This window comes from Canis lupus, chromosome 4 (assembly GCF_048164855.1).
Source record: "Canis lupus baileyi chromosome 4, mCanLup2.hap1, whole genome shotgun sequence".
NCBI classification, from domain to species: Eukaryota; Metazoa; Chordata; class Mammalia; order Carnivora; family Canidae; genus Canis; species Canis lupus.
Window position 1 is genome coordinate 86,957,181 of NC_132841.1, and position 27,053 is coordinate 86,984,233.

The 27,053-nt window shown below is 40.5% G+C and overlaps 1 long non-coding RNA gene across 1 annotated transcript; it reads right to left on the reverse strand.

The window, feature by feature from the left end:
- Positions 1–17,945: 17,945 nt before the first annotated feature.
- Positions 17,946–24,417, reverse strand: LOC140632733 (uncharacterized). Its single transcript, XR_012030429.1, has 3 exons — positions 23,449–24,417; positions 20,169–20,324; positions 17,946–18,126 (listed from the first exon to the last, which is right to left on the reverse strand). It is a non-coding gene; the product is annotated as an uncharacterized lncRNA (long non-coding RNA).
- Between the last annotated feature and the right edge of the window lie 2,636 nt (positions 24,418–27,053).

The window sequence follows — 27,053 nt, forward strand, 5'->3', positions numbered from 1 at the left end:
TTTTTTTGTTTCTAATTGCACCAATTAGAAAATCTGTACAACGCTGCAGCCGCAGGAGGTATGACACTCCTGAGTAACTTCCTTGGAATGCAAATGTGTTGGGCTAATGCCTTTTGCTATGACTGTCAAAGAAGGAATTCTACATTTTTTCACAACTTCAAAATCATAAAGAAGAAATCTTCAGAGGGTTCCCGAAAATATCCTTCCCCCATGGTCAGGATGCTTCTCGTCTCTCCTCGGCTCTTATCTCAAGTCACACAAGTGGCTGAAGTTAAAACCTCGTCCTTAGGATGTTGTTTCAAATTTCCAAATCTAACTGTGTATAGATACAAGAGTAAAATGTTTTCTTTGGGACACATTTGAAAATATAGGGGCTGTATTTGTTAGAAAACATCATCATCTGTTCCAGGCAGATCACCAACACTCATTTGTTGAACAACCATTACACATTGAGCAACAATAATGTGTAAGTCACTGAGAGGTTATACAAAGAAATTCAAGATAAGATCTGTGCCCTTATGAAGTTGTTGATCTGTTTATGAAGATAAGCGAAGTCGCAAAAAAGATAAATAACACGAATGCCAAATGAGAGTATCGAGCTGTATATGTACTTAGCACTTGACAAAGCATTCTTGAATCCATTATATTTAATTCACACGTTAACCTCATGAGACAGGAAGCTCCATATTAAAAAAGAAAAAAAAAAGTAAGTGTCGGAGGGGTGAAATTAGTTGCTCAAAGACATAGCTCATAAACAGCAAAGTTGGAATTGTTTTTAAGTTCTTCCTTTGCTACATACAGAGCTCTTTCTGCTGTATCACTCTACCAGTTCAGGTCTAGTGAGGAAAATGGAGATAATGCCAAGAAGTTCCACAGCAGGAATTTGCCTTGCAGTTACTGTTTGCACGAGCTTCAAGGTCAATTGGGAAAAGGGGAGGCATGCCTAAGATTAGCAACGCCAGCATCCCTCCAGGAAGGACATACAGGTGGTGTAATGATGTTGCCACTGCCAGTGGCCTAGCCCAGGGCTTCCTGGAGAGCACCAGCCCTAGTGAAAGCTGCCCAGAGGGCTGGGACCGGGAGGGATGGGCTTCCCGGAGGAAGCTAGAGCCTCACACGTCATGCCCTGAAGCATGTGGGAGAGAATGCAGAGGGAATGAAAAGAAAAGAAGACCTTAGAACCAAAGAATGGAATTCAGTAAATTTACTTCCAAGCCGTGAATCTGATACAACACAGAGGTAACATTCCAGGGAAATCAGATCAGAAGCTCTCAGAAGCCTACATGATTCAAGCTCTTGCCACTTATATTTTCCTAGGTGATCCCTTCACTTCTCTTGGATTTAAATTTTTATCTTCATAAAGATAGTCCTAAATTTCATGCTCCAGCCTGATTTCTCCTCTGGGCATCAGGATCTGGAGGGAATGACAGTATTTTGAAATCCATGGTGGAGAAGGGAGACTATTCTGGGAATGTGGTGGCGAATCTTAAGTCAAAGAGGAGAATAAAAACTAGGGCAACAGAAACAGTTATAGATTTTGTACAGTACAAATGATCATGTATGTACTTCTAAATTGAGATAAACGTTACGAGAAAAATTAAAAGGGGAGAGAGTAGCAAAAGGAAACCTACACTTTTAGGTTGGTCAGAGGGGCAAGGAAGATCTTTCGGAAATTAAACGGAACCTGAGAGATGAGAAGGGGCAGACTTCCAAAAGACAGATGTTTGGACAAAGAGCAGAGGAGAGAGTCAGGTGAGAGAGAAAGATATTTCAGACAGAAAAGCAGCATGCACGAAGGCTCCAAGGTGAGAAGGCTCCTGGTAGGCCTAAGGGATCGGGAGGTTCCTGCGTTGGAGGAGAGCTGTGGCCCATGGAGACGTAACAGGTAGGCGGGAGTGACATGATAAGGGTCTTCCAGGTTCACCACCAGCTCGAAGCCCACTTATAGCTCGGTTCTGAGAGCCCAAGAGCATCTCTTTCAGTCAATCCTTCCTCCCTGGGTTGATCTGTCATTACAGCCCAACAACCTAGGCTACAGCTCTCTATCTTTTCTTTCTCTTTGCCGGAACAGTTCCTTCTCCTGTCTCCCCTTTCTCTACCTTGCAGTCTTTCACTCATTGTTCATGTGCCATCCCAAATGGCAAGCAGGGGCAGCCGCTCCATTCTCCGATGCCTATAGCATAGTCCCTTGTCATAGCTCTATTTTAAAGCTTGCTGCCATGTATATGTAATTTATCTTTATATGCTACTAGAATCTGATCTCCTCGAGTTCTTTAACCATCCATTATTCATCTTTGTGCCTTCGGTGCTTAGTCTCGGCAAAGATCAATAAACGTTCCTTGAGGAATGGAAATATTTGTAGGCGAGGGATAAATATTAATGAGCTAAAATAGTGTATGTTTAGACAGATGTGAGTTGTATGGACCACATCGAAAAGAAGAAGAAGAATCAATTCCGTGTTTTAAAATCTCTTGCATAGGGGCTGAGACGATTTGCATTTTTCTGAGCTGAGAGAACCCCGTGCTTTTTGTTGGCCACCATGTTAAGGAAATCAATGATTCTTTTAAGGCAGTCTGAGTCTTTGAAATATTAATATAAATGTCTTCCGTGGCCTGCATGTGAGTCCTAGTCCTTCTTCACAGTCCTTCATGCACCTTCATTATTTGGATGATATTCAGCGAATTGAGGAAAGCTGATGTAGAGAAAGAAGAGGAGAGCTACAGAGATAAAAGGCGAGTTTAACTGCTTCCTCCACCCCTGGCAAGAGTGAAGGCTCTCATCACCATCCAGCTGCACTGAAATACTAGCACGAGAGGGTTTCTTTCATTCTATATCACATCCCTCCATTAATGACAGGGACAGCTACCAAGTGACCCGGCCACTGGAAAGGGAAGAGTCCATAAAAGACGTTTGGGATGGGATTGAGAAACATAGGAGAACACAAGCCAACAGCCAGTCTGTTGGAGGGGTCACGCAGGCCGCCACCAAGAGGAGCCATGCTGGTCCTTAGCACAGCTAAAGCTCAGGTGTGAAAACGAGAAAAGGAAACCCATTGAGAACAGAGCCAGGAAGCCCTGAAGGGGGAGCTCTCACACAAGCACCACCAGGTGCAGCCTGCAGAACCAGTGGGAAGAGGGAGGGCAATTCTTATCTTGCAGAGGGAGGACTCGGTTCACTTAGGAATTTTATCTCCTGCTCCTAAGAAGAGGGAAGATCTCCTCCTGCCCCAGCGACAGCGCACTAACCACCGCCTGCAGCCAATGAGAAACCTCCACAACCTCAAACTCTTGCTCTTCTCCAATGGACTTTTCCAAACAACCCTCCCCGATTTCCTCCTGAAGCCTGACAAAAGCTGCTCTTGCCTTTGTCCCTTTGGACTTGCCCATGACTCGCCAGTTTGCTTGTCCCAAGTTGCAATTCCTCTGCTCTTCCCTAATAAACTCATAGTGTTAGCAAAGTAACTGGCTCTTTTATTTTTAAGGTCAATGCAGGCCTTCCTTGGATGGCCACAGGGCACCTACAGTCATCGGCTGGGTTTCCATGCACGCAGTCTCCATACCACCAGGTACGGTCCACACACCCAAAGACCCACAGACCTTTGGCAAAGCCAAATGCCGTCAAACTCTTTCCGACACCCAAGAAGCCAAGACTCTCTCACCTAGACTCCTAACGAGTCAAAGTCTAGATTTCTTCTATTCCCTTTCCCACTGGTTATTATGACAAACTCTTTATCTTGCCACCCTCTGGGGTGAATCCTTTTGATTCTCAAGAGCATTTCTTCTCACAGGAACACGAAGTTCTTCTGGACACTGACTGGTTCTCTCACATTCCTGGCACAACAGTCACAACTCAACTCTTTGCAAAGTGGAAGCCTCCTTGGTCACGGGAAGGGTCACACACAAAGAAGGACAGAAGACTTTGTATGCGTATGATTAATAGATAACATTTCAGAAGATTATCTCCCAGTGTATGTAAGCCCTTGGTCTCATTTACCCAGCCTCAAAATGGAGATCATATCTGCCTTTTCTGCTTCATGAGATGGTTGTGACAGTCACAAGAAATAATGCATGAAAATATGTAAATGGAGCCTCATCGTAGGCAGGGCTTTGGTTCCTAAAGAGCAAAATAAAAATCCTAAGTTTAAAAAAAAAAAAAAAAAAGACCGTTGAACATCTCTTCAACTGTCAATAAAGGATAGCATGCAGGTTTTGTGCCTCAAACCCTGTGCCTTCATTCTTAGGCACACGAAATGTTGAGAACCACCCATGGTAGGTGGAAACAGGAAACAAAAGGAAAATAGATATGCAGATTTTCATTTTGTATTTAAGAAAATTATCAAGCCCCCAAACAATGACCAGGAAAAGGATGAAAAGTTTACTTGTTCTTTTTGCCTACCTGGGTTTGTCCAATTGGGTTAATATTAAGCCATTATAGTATCAATAGGTGGGCGGGGGGAGGGAGATTGTAAACATGTGAAAAACAAATAGACAGGGATGCCTGGGTGGCTCAGCGGTTGAGAGTCTGCCTTCTGCTCAGGGCGTGACCCCGGGGTCCCGGGATTGAGTCCCACGTCCGGCTCCCTGCATGGAGCCTGCTTCTCCCTCTGCCTGTGTCTCTGCCTTTCTCTCTGTGGGTCTCTCATGAATACGTAAATAAAGCCTTTAAACAACAACAAAAATAGACAAAACTATAGTCCATTGCTTTCTATTGAGACCCCAAATATTGGAGACACCTCTGCAAACCCTAAGACACTGTGCCAAGGAGTCAACTCACAGTGCGGTGTCACCCCCTGTGCTCAGTGACTGGGCTTAGACCAGAGCTCTCATCTGCAAATATCCCTGCTCCCCTCTGAAAGAGCCCAGATCAAGGCCCCACTGTCAACAGCCAATCCTCTTGCCCTAGGCCACACCTCTCCTTTTGTGAAAACACTGGCCCAGCCATTTAACAACTTCTTACTCTTAAGATCTAATTTTCTTGAAGACTCAGACACCAATAACTCACTTCTCACTTTAGTGCCAGGCCGATGGTGACAGCCCATAGGCGCTCCTAACAGTGTGGACACAGCTGGCAGGCATTTTCCTCTAATCACAACCACCTGACACAGAAGACTTATAGAGTTTTCTGGTGCCTTTTATCTGGAATACTTCAGATGAGTGTAGGAGAGCTGAAAGCAAAACCTTCTTAGAAATTCTGAGCACTGGCCAGAACTTTCAGAACTGGAGTTAACTCTTTCCATATCAGTGGGAAAAATATGGAGATGCAAGCCCTACATTTAGCAATCACCACCCCCCTATTGTGCTGCGGAAACAAAGATCCATCATATACCAACCAGGACATTCGCTTTACCTTTAGTGGCACTGAAACCTGTTCATTGCAAATCTAATGGCCAGGGCGGCTATGGCTCTTCCAAATCTTAGAGCTCTGAATTTTATCCTAGCCAGTACAGGAAGGATGTAAGCTCTGAAGATCAAGACACATTACTGCACATTACCAAAAAATAAATGGCTTAAGGGTTTAAGGACAGGGGCAAGGAAGGTGGATGTTGCTTTAAGGAACATAAAGAAATAAAGAGGTAAAGAAATCTTTGTGATAGTAGGACTGTTCTGTTTCTTGGTCGTGGTAGTGGTTACAGAAATCCATACATGTGATAAAGTCACATAGAGCTTCATATACACACAACTGCGTGTATGTAAAGCTAGTGAGATCTGAGCAAGGTTTTTCTTTAACTAGACTAACGTCAATTTTTGAATTTTGATGTTGTCTATAGTAAGCAGGATATTGCTGTGAGGGTAACTGGATGAAGGATGCGTGGAAGCTACATTCTAAACCCTACAGGTCTTTATTTCTGCTAATTAGTAGTCATGGTTTACCATATTTAAATCAAATTCTACAATATCAGAAACTATAAGAATAGCCTTTTCATTTCATTAGCAGAAAAGCTGAAGATTTGTCTCTCCTTACCTTTTGCACAAAGGCATGTAAAATAATAAATCTGGTAGATTTATAACCTTTAAACTACACGTCGGAGTGATTTTTAGCCCATCAATATCCTATGCCAGTTGTTCTCAAATTGTGGTTTCTAAGCCATCGGTATCAGAAATCTTGGTAGAAATGCAAATTATCTGTCCCTCGTCATCCTCAGTCTTGTGAGGCTGAGGAAAGGCAGGGAATCTGTTTTAACAACAAATCCTCTAGACTATTTTGATGCACTTTAAGGTTTAAGAACCACCCACTACATTATCATTGCTAAAAGATTCATATTTTAAAAAAAGAAAACAAAATATTATGCTTTTTAAAAATATATTTAATTTATTTATTCATGAGACACAGAGAGAGAGGCAGAGACACAGGCAGAGGGAGAAGGAGGCTCCATGCAGGGAGCCCGACGTGAGACTAGATCCCAGGACCCCGAGATCACGCCTTGAGCTGAAGGCCAACGTTCAACCACTGAGCCAGCCACCCAGGGGCCCACAAATGTGCAATCTTAACTTCTGGTGTAGTGCTCTCTCTGTGTCGCACCTCCTTCCACAATACTGAACTCCTGATGCTCCCTGAAGACCCAGTCCCATCATGCCAGGTCATATAGAATTCCAAATTACTCATTCTCGAATAATTCCTAAAGGCTCATCAAAAATATTGCATGTAAACAAGGTCTGGTTCACAGGCATCTGATTCTGTTCAATTGATGTTTGAAAACTGTTGTCTTGGTGATAGGAAGTGCCTTTCACATCCCTCCATTATCATTTTCCCAATAAATATTGATTATACTTTTTCATATACCCTCTTTTGGCTCCAGAATTTCTACAGACAAACTGTTGATGGTCAAGACTAATGGAGTACTCCAATATGGATAATCCAAATCAAATAATCTCAAAGTAACTTCTGTTTAACATAGAGGCAAGCATAGGGTTTTTCTCGTTTATTTATTTGGGAGACAGTAAATTTTCTTCTTAATTATATTCTTCTTGGGCTGATACCAGCGTGAGTTTACGGTGCTGGAATGAGTAGAGTTAGCCAGCAACATTCTGAGTGATGTTAATAAGAAAAGACAGTACTAAAATTGGCTACCTTTAATCCCCGAAGTCTGTTTCTATATTTTCATTCTAGCCAGTGTCCCACAAGGGGAAGTCACCTAGTCATTTCTTTCAATCAGCTTCCACATTTATAACAGATGTGTAATTGTCCCAGATGCTATACAGTTAATTACTGGAGATCAAATATACCGAGACTGGTAAAATGTAAGCCTTTAAAATGTAGGGCTTTCTGAAAAGAAATAGAATAAGGATGGCTGTGGGCCCAAACTCATCCTTATAGTTACTCAGACTGGTAAGAGCAATACTATTTTTCACATGTAATCTCAAGATGTTTCAACGGAACAAGAAGCATAACTCATATTTACAAAATGCAGATCTTAGAACGAGGCATTGAGAAATACTCCAAATTGCAGAAGATATCTGTCTGTAGTATAAAATAAGCCGCCTCCACTTTGAAGACAAAAATTAGGATAAAATGGTTAAGAAATGTGAACAAGATTTTCACATGGCAAAGGTATTCTTCAAAATGATGATAGGCTTCAGGCACACTATGAGACTTGAGCTTAATTGATTTAAGAACTTATTTTAATTTTTATTACGAAAATCAATATTTGCTCTTTGAGAAAAAGTAAATTAAGAAAATCAGAAAATAAAATGAAACACAAAATAAATACAAATACCCATAAAATCCCCCAAAAGAGAAGTAAAATATGATCTTTTGTTTTGGTTTTTTGTTTTTTTGTGTTTTTTTATAATAAATTTATTTTTTTATTGGTGTTCAATTTGCCAACATACAGAATAACACCCAGTGCTCATCCCGTCAAGCACCCTCCTCAGTGCCCGTCACCCACTCACCCCCACCCCCCGCCCTCCTCCCCTTCCACCACCCCTAGTTCATTTCCCAGAGTTAGCAGTCTTTACGTTCTGTCTCCCTTTCTGATATTTCCCACACATTTCTTCCCCCTTCCCTTATATTCCCTTTCACTATTATTTATATTCCCCAAATGAATGAGAACATCTAATGTTTGTCCTTCTCCAATTGACTGACTTCACTCAGCATAATACCCTCCAGTTCCATCCACGTTGAAGCAAATGTTGGGTATTTGTCGTTTCTAATGGCTGAGGAATATTCCATTGTATACATAAACCACATCTTCTTTATCCATTCATCTTTCGATAGACACCGAGGCTCCCTCCACAGTTTTGCTATTGTGGACATTGCTGCTAGAAACATCGGGGTGCAGGTGTCCCGGCGTTTCATTGCATCTGTATCTTTGGGGTAAATCCCCAACAGTGCAATTGCTGGGTCTAGGGCAGGTCTATTTTTAACTCTTTGAGGAACCTCCACATAGTTTTCCAGAGTGGCTGCACCAGTTCACATTCCCACCAACAGTGCAAGAGGGTTCCCTTTTCTCTGCACCCTCTCCAGCATTTGTGGTTCCCTGCCTTGTTAATTTTCCCCATTCTCACTGGTGTGAGGTGGGATCTCATTGTGGTTTTGATTTGTATTTCCTTGATGGCAAGTGATGCGGAGCATTTCCTCATGTGCATGTTGGCCATGTCTGTGTCTTCCTCTGTGAGATTTCTCTTCATGTCTTTTGCCCATTTCATGATTGGATTGTTTGTTTCTTTGGTGTTGAGTTTAATAAGTTCTTTATAGATCTTGGACACTAGCCCTTTATCTGATACATCATTTGCAAATATCTTCTCCCATTCTGTAGGTTGTCTTTTAGTAAAATATGATCTTGCCCCATCTTTCAGGGCTACTCACCTGGGAGTAAGACCATGAGAGGTGCCCTGCTGGCTGGCACTTTAGACAGAAAAATGCAGTTCTTATTACAATACAACTACTTTGGCTAAAAGCATCATAGCAAAACAAATAGAGGAACTCAAATAGAACAATAAAAATAATATGAGGCCACTGTGCCCTGTTACTGATAACAGCAGCAATGTGTGTTTGCCATGAGGAAAGCCATAATGGGCCTTGAAAGAAGTGTGCGTGGGGCACGCATGTTCCTTAATTCATTCTAAAACTAGGTACGGCACGCCTTTGAAGTGCTGGGGATAGAGCAGTAACCAAGATATAAACTCCCGGCTCTCCGAGATATTACAAGCTAACAGGAGGGACCAGAGGCAAATTTACCCCGAAGCCAAGGAAGCAAAGCTTCCTGGCTCCTCGCTAGCATGGGTCTTTCCAAGAGAACTTGTATCTAATTTTGTACATCTAATTTTGAATTATTTTTTAAAGGATCAGTAAAATTGTGTGAGCTTCAGACCCTGCAAAATCTGGACTCACCTTGGACTGGACAGATTATAAACAAATGAAGATATAAGCAAGATGATTTCAAGCCCTGACAAGTGCTGTGCAGGAAATCAAAGCGGTCGAGCTGAGAGAGGGTGACAGGACTGTTGTAGATGGGGGATCAAAGAACAACTGGAGCCTAGGCCCAAATGAAAATGCCTTAGAGGAATTCGGATGAAGTTTTTACATATTACTTTACATTGACTTTATTTACATATTTAATGTGTATTAGATAAAAATTATCTTTGCAGTTGAATGATGTCAAATTCAGAGACATTAATTAAAATTTTGCAAAAGTTAAAGCCTGCTCATATTTTGTTTTCCATAGGTATGTTCCGTAGAATTCACAAGAACTGATCATTTTCGTGACTTCCAGATTTTAAAATGAATAAATTAATATTTTTTCTAGTTATTGTAATTATAATGTTTCATGACTCTTCTCCTGGAAACATTTGAGAGTTTAACAGCCAATAAGTAAATACATGTTATATGCTTTTTGTTTTAGCAAGACTAGTGATTTAAATCCTTCTGAATTAAAATACAATGTGTGCATTCGTATGTGTGCCTCGTTCTAGATTTTATAATCATCTTCATTATTCATTATAATCTACATGCGAAAAATAAACAAAAAAATGTTCTGAAAGTAAAGGATAGAATTAACATTTATAAAACCTTTAAATGACTTTTATGTCTTGTGCTGTAAATGGGGTAACTAAGAAGTTAGAAATGGTTAGGTCCCAAATATCACCTTTCAACTCTAGCAGCAATATAAAAATATTAACTGTGGTAGTTTACATTCATCCTCACCAAGCAGTATTCTTTATATCTTTTCATATTAAGAATTAGAGACACCTTGCTATAAGGTGGTCTTTTTTGTTCACTACAATATTTTGTCTAGTATAAAATGCTTACACTGCTACACCTATACTTCTTCTGACCCCAGAAGTAAATATTTATAAGGCTATTTCTATAATGCTAACTTTCAAGTCAACACATTTCAAAGCAAGATCTATTTAGAAGATATCTATGTTGTTAGAATTAATTAATTAATCAAAAAATAGCCTCCTTCTGATTTACACCTACCTACAACATTACAATTCCATTGTAATAATGAAAAGCATATTGAGATTGCAATGATTATGTCAGGAGCTAAAGAGGAGAATGAATTAAAAAAAAAAAAACAGAAGCAGAAGGATAAAAAATAACAGAAAGAAAGGACAAGAGGGGGATGTACAGGGAGTTAGAACTCCATACAACAGGAGAAGCCGGGCCTTGGGTAGGCATCAACCCTCAGACTTTCTTTGGTTTGTCTTCTATTCATAAGCTGAACTTCTATTCTCTGTTTATTAAGGTGGTCAACTCCGCTTCTGGTGCCTCAAACTCACCCTTGAGGTCATTGGAAGTCTTGTGCCTTTTCATTTCCTTCTGTACTACACACCGTCTAATTTTTCACAATCTCCTTTTGCAAAACAACCAACTCCCCAGTCCACAATTCAACATCTTCCTGGTCTTAGAATTTTCACATCATGGAATCCTGTCTGACTCCCTAGAATCAATTCTACACTCTGGTAAACCATGCTGCTTCCCTTGAAAGCATTTTTATTTAGGTAAGGGAGTCTTTTTTTTTTTTTTTTTTTTTTTTAAGAGAGAGAGAGCACAAGCGGGGTGGAGGGCGAAGGGAGAGGGGGAAGCAGACTCCCTACTGAGCAGCTGAGCTTGGAGCCTGAAGCAGGGCTCAACTCTAGGACCCTGAGATCATGACCTGAGCCCAAGTCAAATGCTTATCCAAATGAGCCACTCAGGTGCCTGGCATCTCTGTTTAGTTAAAGGAATAGTATGTTTCTCTTGAATACTAGTGTTGAATTATATTCCTTCAAATAAAATAACTGTATGTTGAAAAGTTTGATAGAATATAGTGTCTCCATAAGATAAGCGATAGTGTTACTCCCTCATCGTGAGATCTACAGTCTCCATATAAAAGTGGAGACTTTTTATCACATAAAAATTTTAATTACCATAATATTTTATATCATGATTTCAAACATTCTGTATTTATGTGGGTTCTCTACATATTAGAATATACAGCAAAAAAAAATGTGTCAAATCTGTTTAAAGTTGGAAGTGTTGGTAACTGGATTTTATTGATGCAGCAGCTCAGAAAAACAAAGGAGTCCAGCACTAAACAGGAAAATTTTAGAAGTACAAAGAATGAAATTTGTTGTTTGGAGTTAAGAATAAGAATTTGATGATTATTGTAGGAGGACAGAGATACAAAAAGAATCTGCTTAGCAAGTTAGAGTTTAATGAATATTTTGGCCCAGGAAAAACACATCTTGAAAAAAAAATAATTTCTTAGATGAAAAGCAACTGAAAAAATTGACTTGTTTCATGCCAAAAGAATCAGATCTTTGTTGGTAACTCTAGCCTCTTACTATTCAGGGTGTGGCCTCCAGACTAGCAGCACTAGCATCATCTGGGAGCTTGTTAGAAATGAGGGATCATGGGGTCCATCCCACATCCACTGGGTCAGAAATGGTATTTTAACAAGATACCCAAGTGATTTATATGAATTTTAAAGATCCCACAATCCCCATAAATAAGTCTATACCTACATAAAGGGGTTGTGAATATATTTGGATAAGTAATAATTAATATGACTTTTTGTAACTGGTATCTGCCATATTGTTGATTTCTAGTAGCCACTAAACAGAAATTATTTGTATAACATCATTTAGAAATATCTTTTAAAATTACATAATGCAAGGATGCCTGGGTGGCTCAGTGGTTGGGCATCTGCCTTTGGCTAAGGGCGTGACTCCCGGGGTCCTGCGATCGAGTCCTACATTGGGCTCCCTGCAGGGAGCGTGCTTCTCCCTCTGCCTATGTCTCAGCATATCTCTCTGTGTCTCTCATGAATAAATAAATAAATTTATTTTAAAACTAACATAATTCAGTGGACTTGCTATATAATAAGCAAACCATAGGAGTAAACAAGGGTCACGTATAAGTTAATGTGTGTATCTAAAATCTAGAGCACAGAAACACAAAAAAGTAGGAAAAATAAGACTTCTGTTTCACAAATGAATTCTGGATCTTGATTAGAAACTACTGCTGTTAATAGCAAAGATGCTGACATTTTCAGATACAAAGGTGAATTCTCAACTCATAAAGACATCTCTGAACGTATGACAATATAATTATTATACACTTAAATGTCAAAAGTTAGCCTTTCAGTTTTTATAGCAGAGATTATCTAATTACAAAGACCTTTTATGGTACTAAGACTATAGCTGCATCAGTTCCAAATCCAGTCCCCCTAGATTCCTTTCTAGAGGATTCCATATGTTCCCATGGATTTCACCCATTTTTTCTTTCTCAGACATCTTGTCTATAAAAGTTATCAATCCATTTGGGGCTCAAAATGTTAAGAGAAAGCCAATAGAAATAAGAACTGATACTGTAAAATGGTGATACCTCTGAGGAAAGCAGTATAGCAGTTCCTCAAAAAGCTGAAAATAGAATTATTGTATATGATCCAGCAATTCCACTTCTGGAATTATACTCAGAAGAATCAAAAACAGGATCACAAAGAAGTATTTATACACCCATACTTATAACATCATTATTCACAATAGCCAAAAGATGGAAATGACCCAAGGGCCCATTGAAAGATGAAGGGATAAACAGAATGTAGTGTGTATATGAATATATGAATATATAGAGTGGAATATTATTCAGGCTTAAAGAGGAAGGAATTTCTGATCACATGTTGCAACATGGATTAACCCAGAGGACATTATGCATATTATAAAATTACACTAGTCAACAACAAAAACAAAAAGACAAATACTGTTATGATTCCAGTTATATGAGGCAACTAAAGTAGTCAAATTCTTAGAGAGAGACTGGAAGGGGTTTTCCGGGAGTTTTGGGAGGGGAAAACAGAGAGTTCTGTTTAATGGGCACAGAGCTTCAGTTTTGCCAGTTGAAGAAATTTCTTAAGATTCATTGCACTACAACATGAATTAACATTACTGAACTTTACACTTAAAAATAGTTAAGGTGGTAGGGGTACCTGGGTGACACAGTCAGTTAAGTGGGTAACTTTTGGTTTGGACTCCAGTCATGATCTCCAGGTCATGATCTCAAGGTCATAGGATCAAGCCCAGCCTTGGGCTCCTTGCTCAGTGCAGTCTGCTTGAGGATTCTCTCCCCGCCGCCTCCCCCCACCCCATGCTTGCTCTCTCTCTCTCAAATAAATAAAAATTTTAAAAAATAACTAAGATGACAAACTTTGTTATGTGTATTTTGCCATTAATTTTTAATTTTTTTTTGAAGGGGAAAAAAAAACAATACAGCAGACACAGTACCCAGGTGTTTATTGTAGCATTATTCACCATGGTAAAACACCAGAGTATGATGGAAGTTCATCACTAAGAGAAGGACTGAATAATTTAGGATGTATCCACACCACAGAATGATATGAAGACACTGACTCACAGTAATTCTGTTGGTTTGGGAGGAGTTCCACGAACTCTAACCGAGTGAGGTAGGTAAGATGGAGAAAGGTAGGTAAGATGGAGATGGAGAAAATCGTGCAGACACGATCGTATTTCGAAAAGCAGGCTATTGACGAATTTAATAATAATAACATAATAATCACTGATACTACTGAATTTTCATTATGTAATAGGTACTTTTCTAAGCACATGGCACAGAATAATTCACTTCTTCACAACATCTTTCTTAACCTACCTCACTTTAAAAATAAGGAAGCTGGGGCATCTGGGTGGCTCAGTCGGTTAAGCATCTGCTTCGCCTCAGGTCATGATCCCAGAGTCCTGGGATCCAGCCCCATGTCGGACTCCCTGCTTAGCGGGGAGTCTGCTTCTCCCTCTCCCTCTGCTGCTCCCCTTGCTTACGCTCTCTCTCTCTGTCAAATAAATAGATAAAATCTTTTAAAAATAATAACAAATTTTAAAAATAAGGAAGCTGAGTCACTGAGACATTAGAAAGCCTCCCTAAGGTCGCACAGCAAGTAATCGCACCAAGGGGCGAACCTGAGAATTTGACCTCCAGAAGCCTGTCCTCCAGTGTTTGGGTGTGTGGATGTGTCTTCCTCTGTGTGAGTCCAGACATGTGGTTGCTGTCTAACAGGTTGATGATGTGAATTATGTGGAGTAGAGTCAAGAATGCTAATGTGGGTAAAGGGAGGAATGTAGGGAGTGAAGAAAAGGAAAAAGAAGGTGAACCACATTTATTCACTGAAATAACATCATATATGTGTAAGGGGAAACAGTAAAATTTTTTAAAAGACAAATTATTTTTTTTACTTCCTGAAACCTCAGCAACACTACTGAAATTGGAAATTATCAGATAATATAACTATAGGCAGATTTCTATAATTGCACTTGTTTTCTATATTTTAGTAAATGAATGGAAATCAAAACTTTGTAACAGTTTACATATGCTTTTCATCTTGTTTCAAAAGACTGTGATTAGTCCTTCCAGTGTTTCCAAAAATAATAGTGAATATGAATCCGTGATCCATGGAGTGATAATAGGTGTTTATGGCTGGGGGACAAAGGGGCAGGCTGGGGTTGGGGCAGGGAATGACATGCTTTGTGATTAAACAGTATGAAAGATATAGGGTTAAAGGAAGTTAAATAGATCATTTGCACCTCAACTAACCCTATACTACTTAATATGCTAGTGTTTATTGTGAATTTCCAAATGGAGTAAGGAACGCATCACTTTTTAGCCTTCTTGAGCTAGAGGACCCTTTTTTTTTAATGCCATGCCTGCTAAACCTTCTCCAAAAAATGATTTCACAAAGCAGAATCAAGGAGCCAGTCACCTACAATATAGCTTTTCTTAACCTTCGGGTCGCCAGAAAAGTTGTCTGCTGGAAGGAGGCAATCAAATGGATAATAGATGTACGTAGAAGTTTTGTTCTGTTTTGTTTTTGTTTTTGTTTTTGTTTTGTTTTGTTTTGTTTTTTAGTTCACCAAGTCATGTTTTCATGCTCAATATTTTACCATGCACAGTATATTGATAGCAGAAGGCCAAAGTTGAGCTCAGCCAAACGTTTCATTTATCTTTTTGAAAACACAGCGTTTGCTCACATAAGTCAATATATTATCCGGCAGTATTACGTACCTGATTTCCAGGTATGAAGGTATGAGCTTCCTATTATTCATAGACTGGTCTGTCTACAGCTGTTTATCTATTAACATCTAATTTACGTCCTTTTACCATGTCAAAAGTTTTGTTGTCAAGCCTTAATAGCTTACTTCAAAGTAATGAAAAAGCCCCCCAAACAAATCAACTAAGTCCCCTATAACTGCTCTGGTCTAATCATGAACATGTAGGCAATAATCAATACTTAAAATTTGTGTGAAATGTATTCAATAAGTATCTATGTTTAAGGAGTTTCAGCAAGGGCATGGAATCCTAAAGCAGATACCTTACACTTCCCTCAAGGAGTTTACGATCTACTAACTAGTCAGTACAGTGACTGAAATAAGTTTAAGGAAGTAGGAATTTAAAAAAGAAAAAGAAAAAGAAAATGGATTGTATAGTCCGGTCAAGGAGCTCAGGTCTAATAATGAACTGCCTTTCTTAGATGTTTGACAGCCACACTGGCAGCAAGACTAATGTGTTGTGAAACCTTATCTTAAAAAGCTGTTATTGCTGTACTTCCCAAAGACCACAGCTCACTATTGAGATGAACATGGATATTCCCACTCTTTCAACTTCATTGGGTTTTTGTGAATATTGAGTGAAAAACAGATATGAAAGAGTTTTAAAGATTTCCTAAATATAAGATGATTTTGTTGTTAGAACTAAAGATTATGCTTGTTTTCTAATTGTAAGAAACAGGGTTCCATGACAGTGACTCCCACTTGTCCTCCAGAATTGTCCTCCTTCTTCTCTGCATATGGCAGCTCAGCCTCATTTGTAGTTACAAGTATTGCCATGCATTTAAATTTAAGTCCAACTTCCAGACCAAGGTCCCAATTTCATGGATGCACCTCAATCTGCAATCTTGTCTCCTTAGTGGCCCTGGAATCCTTTGTGACCAGCTTTGCCCCAGGGAGTTGATGGCTGGCCAAGGGGAGGATGGTATAACAGAATTAGAACCAATCTGGATCCCTGAATAAGGAACAGTGTGGAGCCCAGCCACCTGCCCATCTGGAATGCTCAACTAGGTCTGTTACGTGGTAGATACATAAATATGAACTATTGGATTATACTCTACAGACAGGATTCTCCTATCTGAGTATTAGTTCCAGGTTTGCTGCTAACTGGATGATATCAGACAGGTGGCCTTTTCCTGAATTTCTAAATTGAGAGCATCTGGCCAGATCAGTTTTTAACAATTGTGATTCACAGAACTCCAATTATCACATTTTTAAAATTATTTCAGAGGGCAGTTTGAGTGGAAGAGGGAAGAATAGGGGCCAAAGGAAGAGGAAAGCATGAGAATCACCAGCCTGTTGGTTTACAGATGCCCTCATTAACTCCGTCATCGGCCAGTGCAACTCTCTGTTTTACACATTGGGCATCCAAGGAAACATTTGAGCAAAGAATTCTGCAATTAAAAATATTTATAGAAAACCACTAAGCTATAAAATCCCCCAAATATATTACTTTCTGAAACCCTACGCTTGCGGGTATTTAACATTGTTCCTCATTAGTGGTGATGGCTTTTTCTTTGAAACATCTGTGTGCTTTTCCTCATTTGTCCTTTGTGATCAGTGACATATTTCATAAGTGATCTAAGTTACTCATAGAAGCCATGATTATAAAATGTAATTTTCTTTGTGCAAATTAGCTAGGCTATCCAGGGATCTATGATATGATCTTGACCTCATTAATATTGTACTTGAACCAACTCAGATAAAAAAAGTAACAAGACATATCTTGATGCATGTAATGAGGTCATCAAAATCTGTTTTGGTGTCTTTTATTTTTGTTTTGGAAGAATCCTGGATGAGGGGCAAAACTAATGGTTCCATCATGTATTAATGTCTTTTTGACTCAATCCTCTATCCCATGTCTCTTGTAACGGTGTCCACTGCATGTCAATCTGCTGTATTGGCAAAACCTTTCCTTTACTCATTGATAATCAAAATGTGATCAATCTGGATACCCAAGGTTACTTTCAGGATGTAAGATTTCTTGGGTCCAAATTTCATTCTTCTTGATTACGCAAAATGACACTCACTCATAAACTTATGTCTAAGACTCAGTCTTTACACTCATACACTTCATAAGTAGAAAGTCTTATTTTTAACGACTTCTTAATACTCCTTCTGTCTTTAGACATTCTTAATTATCCTTCAATATATTTCTTTTAAAACTCTAACCCAGAATTGACAACAAAGCTCAATCAAAAATGGCAACTCAAACACCCACAGCACCCCCAGCCAATCCCATAGGATTTAGTCCTTAATGATATACTATTTTGTATCAGATTGTCATTATAAAAAGTCATATAAAAATACAAATACAAAAGCAATGGTGTTCATTTATGTCATGAATTAAATGTCATGGGATTTCATGTTCTTTAGAACAATAAATATCATTTATTTCAGTTGTCATAACTTTGAACTACAAGAATCAGAAAAGTCTATTAATAGTAGATTAATTTAGGGGCTTATTTTCTCAGGAAGCCAGACGTCTGGAATTAGCAGCTCTAGCGTGGGTTCAGCAGCACCATAGGGTCAAGGTTGGCTTCTTTGGACTTCATGCCATTTTCATCCTGGGCACAAGAAGGTGGCTCAACTACAGGCATCACATCCATGTTCAAGGAAAATCAGGGGGTAGAAAGGTCAGTGACAGTGACATGTTCATCTTGTTAGATAAGCTTAAGCGTCCCCGTAAGACCTACAGCAGACACGTACGAGTCTTTAGGAGAAGTACGCCTAAGGACCATCCCAGCCCGGCCAAAACTGCAGCCAAAGGAGTGGCTAAATTTTTAGGTTTTCAATATTTCCCTCCGCAGCCCAACATGTTCTCATCCCTCCCAATAAACGAACTGTCGCCAAAGCAATTGAGGTAATTGTGCATCCATTTAGATTTTCTAAAATGCATCTTTATACATATGTCTTCCTTTCACTGCAAATGTTCTCATGATTATCATGAAATGTAACCTCTCAGGAAATCTGTAGCAAACAGAATCCTAAGAGATGACAAGGTGCCTGCCTCCAGACAGCACCGGGCTCAGCCTGCGTGTCACTCCACTCATGAGGCTAAGAATCCGGTGACAGAGGAAATCCAAAGAGATTCTCTGCACAGGTCTGATCCCATGCGAGCCCTTTAGAAGGGGCTAGGTCTTCCTAAAGTCACAGAGATCCTGAATTTGGGGGGCAGTGTGGGAAGGAGAGTCTCCCTGGCTTCAAAGAAGGGGTCCAGTGCCAGAACTTGAGCCACAGGCTGTAAACCAATAGGTCAGCGGGCTTTCTTTTAAGGTGCTGAGATTGTGGAAATGTGTTACCCATCTGATCTTCACCAGTAAGTTCTCCACATCATGAGAGGAAGAAACGTCTGTGTGTGAGTGTGTGTGTGCATGTGTGTAGCACGTGCACATGCATGTGCTCGCCCGTGAATACGGCTCAGTGGAACTACAGCAGCGAGTCTGCCCCCATCACTGCTCCACACCCTCACTGTAGGTCACTGACCCCACAAGCACAGCCTGCCTCCCCCCCCGCCCCGTCTGCCCACATCAGACAGACAAGACCAGTGCATCACAGCAGGCAAAAGGTAGGGACACAGGTATGACAGGTGAGCCTCCATCACACTCTTGGTCTCCAGGGCCAGCAACACAGAACTCCTGGGGACTGATTTGGGGGAAAGACATCTGGGGAAGAAGGTGAGCTCAGGAGTCAGAATGGCCCAGAGTTAAGAACAGGTGATGGGGGGGGGGGGTGCTCGGGTGGCTCAGGTCATGATCCCTGGGTGCCTCCCGCCCAGGTCGTGATCCCACATCCTCCCTGCTCAGCGGGGAGTCTGCTTCTCCCTCTCCCTCTGCCTCTCCACCTGCTTGAGCTCTCTCACTCTTTCTCTCTCCAATAAATAAATAAAATCTTAAAAGAAAAAAAAAAGAACAGGTGAAAGGGAAAACTCCACAGGATTTCCTCCTGCTGCCCAGAAAGATAGATAAAAATACTAAAACAGAAAAAGAGAGGAAAGAAAGCAGGTAAAGAAGAAGGTCAGAGGATACAAATTCTGATTTGTATGTGTGTGTGTGTGTGTGTGTGTGTGTGAGCCAAGAGCAGCTGGACCACCATGAAGTGGGCTGCAGCTCACTTTTCCCCAGGCAACCATGAAAAGTCTCATCCAGCCCGTGGCTGGCGCAGAGGTGTCCCAGAACACAGCCATCGCCATGTGCTCAGTGGCCAAGGTCTTGGTTGGCGACATGTAGGAGGGGCCCTGGACGTGTGTGGGGGTGGGGGGATGCAGCCCCCACCGCAGCCCGAGCATCCGAGGCAGGAGGTTACTTTGAGGTCATGCTCCGAGGAGCAAATCCAGAGCACCGAGCACAATAAAGACCCTGCTCTTCCTGACCAAGGCCTGGAAGAGTCCGTTGCGAAAGGAGTAAGCACTGCGTGCAGACCTCCTACCCCGAGACTCGGTGCGCTGCGGCTTCTGTATCTCAGGCAGGGATGGATTGACCTGGATTCTGATGTATTTCTGAAAACTGGGATATGAGCCCCCCGAAAAGAGGCACGCAGCCTGTTTGATGCCTTGAGTTGGTGCGGGCGCTCCTTAGGCTTGCTGAGCCACCTAAGGTTAGATAACAGTGGAGGCTCAACTTTGGTACTTACCGTTTTGAACATGTGTTTGCTCTGTGTGTTTTGGAAGTCAGCAGCCGTAGCCCACAGGAAATACATCTGTCAGTTCACGGTTATCATGAAGTCCCAAATCCCAGGGCTCCCCTCCTGTCTTCTGCTGTTCTCCAGACAATGCAGAGGGGCTGACTTCTGGAAGGCAAGATCGGGTTCTTGCTTCAATAAAGAGAAAACACGTAAGCCCAAGAAATGCCCATGGCAGAAGGGGTAAGAATTTTAGAAAAGAAAGGACTTTCTCGCTGCCTTCCACTTCCAAAGTGGAGTGATGGCTCTTTAATTAATAGAAGATAAGCTGTCTTTTATGCTGCTCTTTTATTTCCCCCCAAAGATATAATTTTTGAAGGGTCCCAATGTCATCATCACGTTCCTTTGGTCTGTGAGCTGTCCCATGGGGCTTCTCCAATATTCAGGTAACTTATGAAACTATCACATACGATCAGGACTTAGTTCATTTTCTGAAAGCCTCCCCATCACATATAGTTACGGAGCTTAGCACCCTGATTTTGCCCCCCTCCACAGCAAGCATAAACCTGTCCATTTATAGCTTAAACTTGCCTGCTTTGTGTACAATTTTACCTTCAGTTGGCATAGATCTTAGGTCTTTTGAAGACTGCACCCTAGATGATATGCCTTTGAGTATAGTGGAACTAAATTGCTTGAACTGGTTACATGCTGTGTACTTTTTTTTTTCTTTTTGGGAAGGTGGCGTAGAGTATGAAGCTTATCCAAGAGTGACAGTAAAGTATTCAAAATGACACTGTCAAGTTCAGTCTCTTTATCTGTTAAGCATCGTTTTGCCAAAATAGCGCTAGCTAGAGACCCCCTATTTCCTAGAAAGTCTCCAAACGTGCATTATGAGATGGACTTTGAGAAGGGCCATGAAGCCCCAGGGGAGACTTTTATCGGTGACGGCACACAATAAACTATTCACGAAGCCATTCCACAGATTTCTCCAGGAATGGTACCAGATTAGACAGCTTTCCTTTTTGAGAATCACGGGTATACAACATTACACATCAAAAAGTACTGGAATGTGTAAAAATGCTGGGCCTTTTCAGCAAAGCCATCTTTCCCTTCTGAGAAAATAGTGCTGCCATCCTGCTCCTGGGCTGACCTCTGAGATCTTCATGGGAACTCGCTTCTATCTTTGGTGGTTGAGTCATACTCGGACTTGGCCACACATTGGGACCCCATCATTGCTGTCTGCCAGACGATGACCCCCACCTCCACCTGCTTGGGCTAGTTCTCCTTGCCTCCAGCTTCCAGAAAGCCATGAGCATAACTTGTCCACCCAGAAAACATCTTCTAAGACTTCGCCTCCACGCCTGGGAGAGGAATGAGCTGAAAGCAACATAAAGATTGAGAGAACTTGAATCCCTTACTTCTTCCCTTGCTCCAGCACTTTATTTCTTGAGACCGTCCTTGCAGCTTCACGGGCTCTTCCAAAAACGATAACCTCCATCTCTCTCCCTGTTTCCTGCTCCCCCGTATTATAACCATTGATGTAGGGAGTTTACAGGATACTATGGTGTGAAATAGAATTTGCAGATTCCTGCTAAAGCCTGACAACCTACCGTAAACCAAACACTAAAACAATTACAGTCTGCGACAGGCCCCAACTTAAAGGCAAAGAATAAATGTAAGAAGAAACAAAATAATATTTTGTGTGGAGGGACTTCGGGCTTCAGAAAGGGAAAAGTGGAGGTTTTTATCCATTCATCATGTGGGCTGCACTGCAGGCCTGTTAGTCTTTTTGCCTGGATTCTGCAATTCAGGGGGCATGTTGAAAAATCAAACTGTCCGAAATAGCACTAGGGATGTCTAAATTATGCTGTGAATGTCAATACAGGTTTGAGGATAAATTTCATACTTTTATTTTGTAATGATAAAGTACTCTTTTATATGACATATGCTCAAGTTCAATACGGAATGATCTTGCGACGCCTGAGAAGCCTGCCTAGACTCATAGAGACGACGGTTTTCCTCCTGCTGCTGAACTTGGGTTTTGATTTCCTTAGGGGATTCTCAGTAAAATGACAAGAATTGAGTGTATCCTGATAGGATATTTTGAGATAAATCCTGGTCCCTATAGAAACACTAGCAATGTCTATCACACAGCATAGATGCTCAGAGAGCCGTAACACAATGGCAGTTATTTTTCAAGTGACTTTGGGGGTGTGACTTTTTCCACTAGTCATACATGAGGCTCCAAGACCATCGAGGCTATTGACCGCCAATGCTACTATTAAGTCAAGGCAAGTCTCAAATGGGCTTCATTGCACACCTTTTCTAGGGGGAGTCGACATCAGAGTTTTCAGAAACATTGGAATCTGGATAAATCCATGGCAGCCTGAGATGTAGAAGCTACACCACATGGAGTCTCAAGGGATAAGTCCTGCAAGCAATAGGACCTTCCTGGCTTTGACCGAGAACATTGTCTTTTTGTGCTTGGTGTTGGGGATTTGCCCCTTGGAGTTTAATCTTGGAAGAGCCTCCCTCAGATTCTTGGGTTGCAGTGGGGGGTGCTTCCCCCCACCTCTTAAAGAAAGATAGAGAGAAAAAAAAAGAAAGAGAGAGAGAAAGGGGCAAGAAAGGAGGGAGGGGGGGAAAAAAGAAGGAAGGAAGGAAGGAAAGACACGTAAGAACTGAAAGAAGGGAGGGAAGGAAGAGAAGAAGGAGTGAGGAAAGTATTGCATGGCTGTTTTCCAAAACTTTAACAACCCTTTTAAAGACCCTTTAAGATGTATCCTACTACACACTCAAAACTTTTTTCAACAAATACATTTTGAACATTTTTCTACACTCTAGGCATTATGGAGGAAATAGTATAAAAATATGCATACAATTCAAATCCTCCCTTTCTAGAGATCAAAGATCGGGTATTTTGAGCTACTGTGAATTTTTCTATTCTAGTCATAATGAGTCAATAGTGAGAAATTTTCTATTCTAGTTGTTCCTTAGCCCCCATAGCCTTTCAGGAAACCAATCAGTATCTTAATGGTTGTAAGTCCACTGTGCGGAGTATCAAGCTTCTACTTTCTATTTGCTTTGTGCTCTTGCACTGCTGTAATCATAACACAGATATTTAATGAACACATATAGTTGAAAATGTCTAAAGTAGTCAGAGTCCATAAGCTTTTCCCTTTATTTTTACAGAATTTCTTGTTAGGTATAAAATAGGTATCAACAGAAGTTAGAGCACTGTGATGACTCTAAATAAATCCAGGGTTAAAAAAAAAAAAATCACTGTGCTTACGAAGCTATTTTCATGCCTCCTTTTTTTAGCTCCACAATACGAAGGAAGAAAACTATTTGGAAAAGAGAGTTTCCTTCTTGGTAGAACATAGGGGTCAATGGATTAGAAAGACTCATTCCAACTCTTCATTCTTCTGGATGTGAATTAGTCCTGCTCTCCAGTGGCCACCTGGAAAGATCAAGACAGAAGAAAATGGAAGAGAAAAAAGAAAATAAGTGAGGAGGGGGACTGAAAAAAAAAAAAAAAAAAAGGAGGTATCCTCTAGAGTAATGGGCATGTTCTTAGAGATGGAAACCCAGAATTTGAACACTGCCCTGAACTCTGTTTCCTCATTCTTCCCACCCAATCCATCCACCTCCTCTAAGCCATGGTATAGAGATCCCTAACAGTGCTGACTGAGCTTTCCCCTGGCTGGTTCATTTTAAAACTCTCTTCCCATCCTTACATAATAAGAATCAGCTGGAGACATCGGCGTCTGCAGGATTTATATGCTTAACTCATTTTAGGCATTGGGCATGAGATCCAAGGAGGTGACAATCACAGCATACCAGAAACCCTGTGTGTTTATTCCTAATGGCTTTCATGTTGTTGACTGTAGGATGTATTTATGGCAGATGGCACGGGGGCAGTGACTGTTCTATCACCAATACAACTCCCTGGGATATAAGTAAGACCGATTTAGATGTAATGTCTTGAATAGCTGGTTGACTTTATTTTTTAAATTTCTATTTAGGTAACATTAGTGGGTATTATTAAAAGAGAAAAAATATCACCCAGCTAAAACAAAATTAAGTGGAGGAAAAAGAGACCAACGGATTTTCCAAAATACATCGATGTTTAATTTTTTAACATTTTGGATTACCATTTATTTTTCTAGTATGTATTCAGTGTTCACTGACATTACAATGCTATTCCTCTCTCAGCACATCGCTTTTCCATATAGATATATGATAGATAGATAGATAGATAGATAGATAGAAAGAAATCCATCTTGGACCATGAAAATCAGCTGAAGAAGTTTGTATCTGCAGGGTTTATATAAATATCATATATATGACAATATATGATACATTTCATATATGTAATAAAATAAACCATATATATCAGATGTAAGCTCATTCAGTTCCTACCCATAAATCTGTACCCACATTTTCCCCTACTGTTTTGTCACAATGACACGAATCTATAGGGTATTCTTTGCCCAGGTCCTAAATCCCATATCATCCCAAGGACATCATTCATTTCTATATCTCTCTTCCCACCCCTTTCCTCTCTACTATGTCTATCCCATAAGCAATCAAATGCTGCCCATTGTCTTCTGTCTTGAAAATGAGTTAACTCCACTCTCCTCCTATGTCCCTGTGGCTATTGCTAATTCTCTTCTCACTTAAGAACTGGGCTAAAAAAAAAAAAAAAAGAACTGGGCTCCTTCTATAAGAACTTCCATTTTGTTAACTGCTATGCATTCCTAAGTCTTCCAAAATCTTCTTCCCTTCCCATGTCACTGAAACCTCTCTTACGTCTCAGTAACACTTGACAATGTTGACCACTCACTTCCTTCCTTTAAAAAAACCCAAAGTTTTCTTCCTGTGACTTGTGGGCCCCCAAGCCATTCAAGGTTGTTTTCCCTCTCTCGACATACTTCTCAGTCCCTTCCTGAGCTCCTAGTCTTCTTCTTCCAGCTCTCCGAATGGGTGCCAGCGTCCCCAGAGTTCCTCTCTTAACCATCATCTTCACTCCTTTCACTCGTGCTCCTGACAACTTCATTCATTCTTGCCTCTCTATTACTGTCTCTATGCTCATGGATATTCCTTCTTGTTTCTCCTTTTACTTACAGTTCATAAATTTCAAAAAACAAGAAAACACACTCAAAAGAAGAATAAAAGATTATTCCACACACTATAGCTGTGGCCCCAAAGTTGGATTTTTTTTTTGCATTTATTTTGTGTATTTTTCAAAACTTTGTAGCACTTATGCAACTAAAGGTGCAGTACAGGTTTACTAAGAAGGTTTCAACAGAAGCAGAATTCTCACAGTATTTGTGTCTAAAGTTGGAAGTTAGATTATCACCAAAGTGCCTATTATATCTTTATTAATATGGCATTGTTATCTGACATATTCCCCGTGTAGACTAAAATATTCTTCTCGGCATAATCTAAAAATCTATGTTCTGATTCCATCAACTGTCTTGAAAGTGACCTAAAAAAAGGATCCAGTCCAAGGTCACATATTGCATTAATTTCTGCCTCTTCAGTCTCTTTCAGTCTGACACAGTCCTTCAATCTTTCTTTGTCAGTCAAGACTTTAAAGTTATTGAGTATTACAGACAAGTTATTTTCCAGAACGCCACTCCTCGGGGATTATCCAACATTCCTCCATGAACATTCAGGTTGTATGATACAGTGTCTTCAGGAAGTCGTATCTGGCAGCACGTGATGGCAGTCTGTCCTGGAGAGAAAGAGAAGAATGATGAAGTCGACAACTGGAAAAATGGTATGCAGAAGTCCTTTGTACTAGTCTTACTTTACCAAAAGTTTGAAATCATTTAAAAGAAAATAATTTTTAAAAATGGAGAATGAGGAATGGGTGGTGGCTCAGGTGACAGTGACCTAGGAATTGATAATCATTCAACCTGGATGGTAAATGTGTGGGTGTATGTTATTTCCCTGATATTTTGTTATGTTTCAACTTTCCATTGAAAAAAAGTTTAATTTTAATTTCTACCCACATGGAGATTGTTCCAATTCACAAAATAAATGCAAAATTTCCAACCCCAAGGAACTGAACTGAAACTTTAACCCAATTCCATAACCTTTCAGTGAGATTAGAGAAACTAAGGGACTTTTTCATGTTTCCTAATTTCTTATCTAAAGGTGCACAAGCTAGAATAATGGAGAACATTTAGGGCAAATATTTTGAATATTACCTACAAAAATGGCAGAGTAAGGAGCATAGTACAAAAACCGTCAATTCCTAAAAACATGTATTTCTGAATCAGCTTTAAAAGGATGATGACTTTGGTTTGCTCTTTGAGGGACATTTATTTTCAGAGTAAAGAATCATTGTGTGCGCATTGCACACCTTCACGTGTATTCCCCGCTGGAACATCCCACATGTTCATATCAGTACAGGTCCATGGAGTGGGCTGAAGGTGAATCCCACAAGATATGTCTAGGTCCTAATCCCCAGAATCTGTGAATATCGCTTTAGACAGCAAAAGACTAAATATAACTTATATGTCAAAAGGTTGATTGAATTCAAGATCTTGAGAGGAAGAGGGTATCCTGGGTTATTCTGATGAACCCTAAATGCAATCCTATGTGTATCCTTATAAGCAAGAGACAGAAGAGGTGTGGAGACTAGTGTAAAAACTCAACTCAAAACACTTCTGGCACCAAATATGTAGGGATCTTCCCCCCCCACACACACACACACACATATCAATTGATTTTCCAACTCTCCAGACACCAACTAAGCGTCCTACAATTTAATTCAATTCTAACACTAACCACCCAAAGTTAGCACCAGACTCACAGGTTTAAGGGTTCAGTCCCACAAGACTGCCCTCCCTTCAGATGCTAGTTGGCAAATAATAGTTCCCCAGG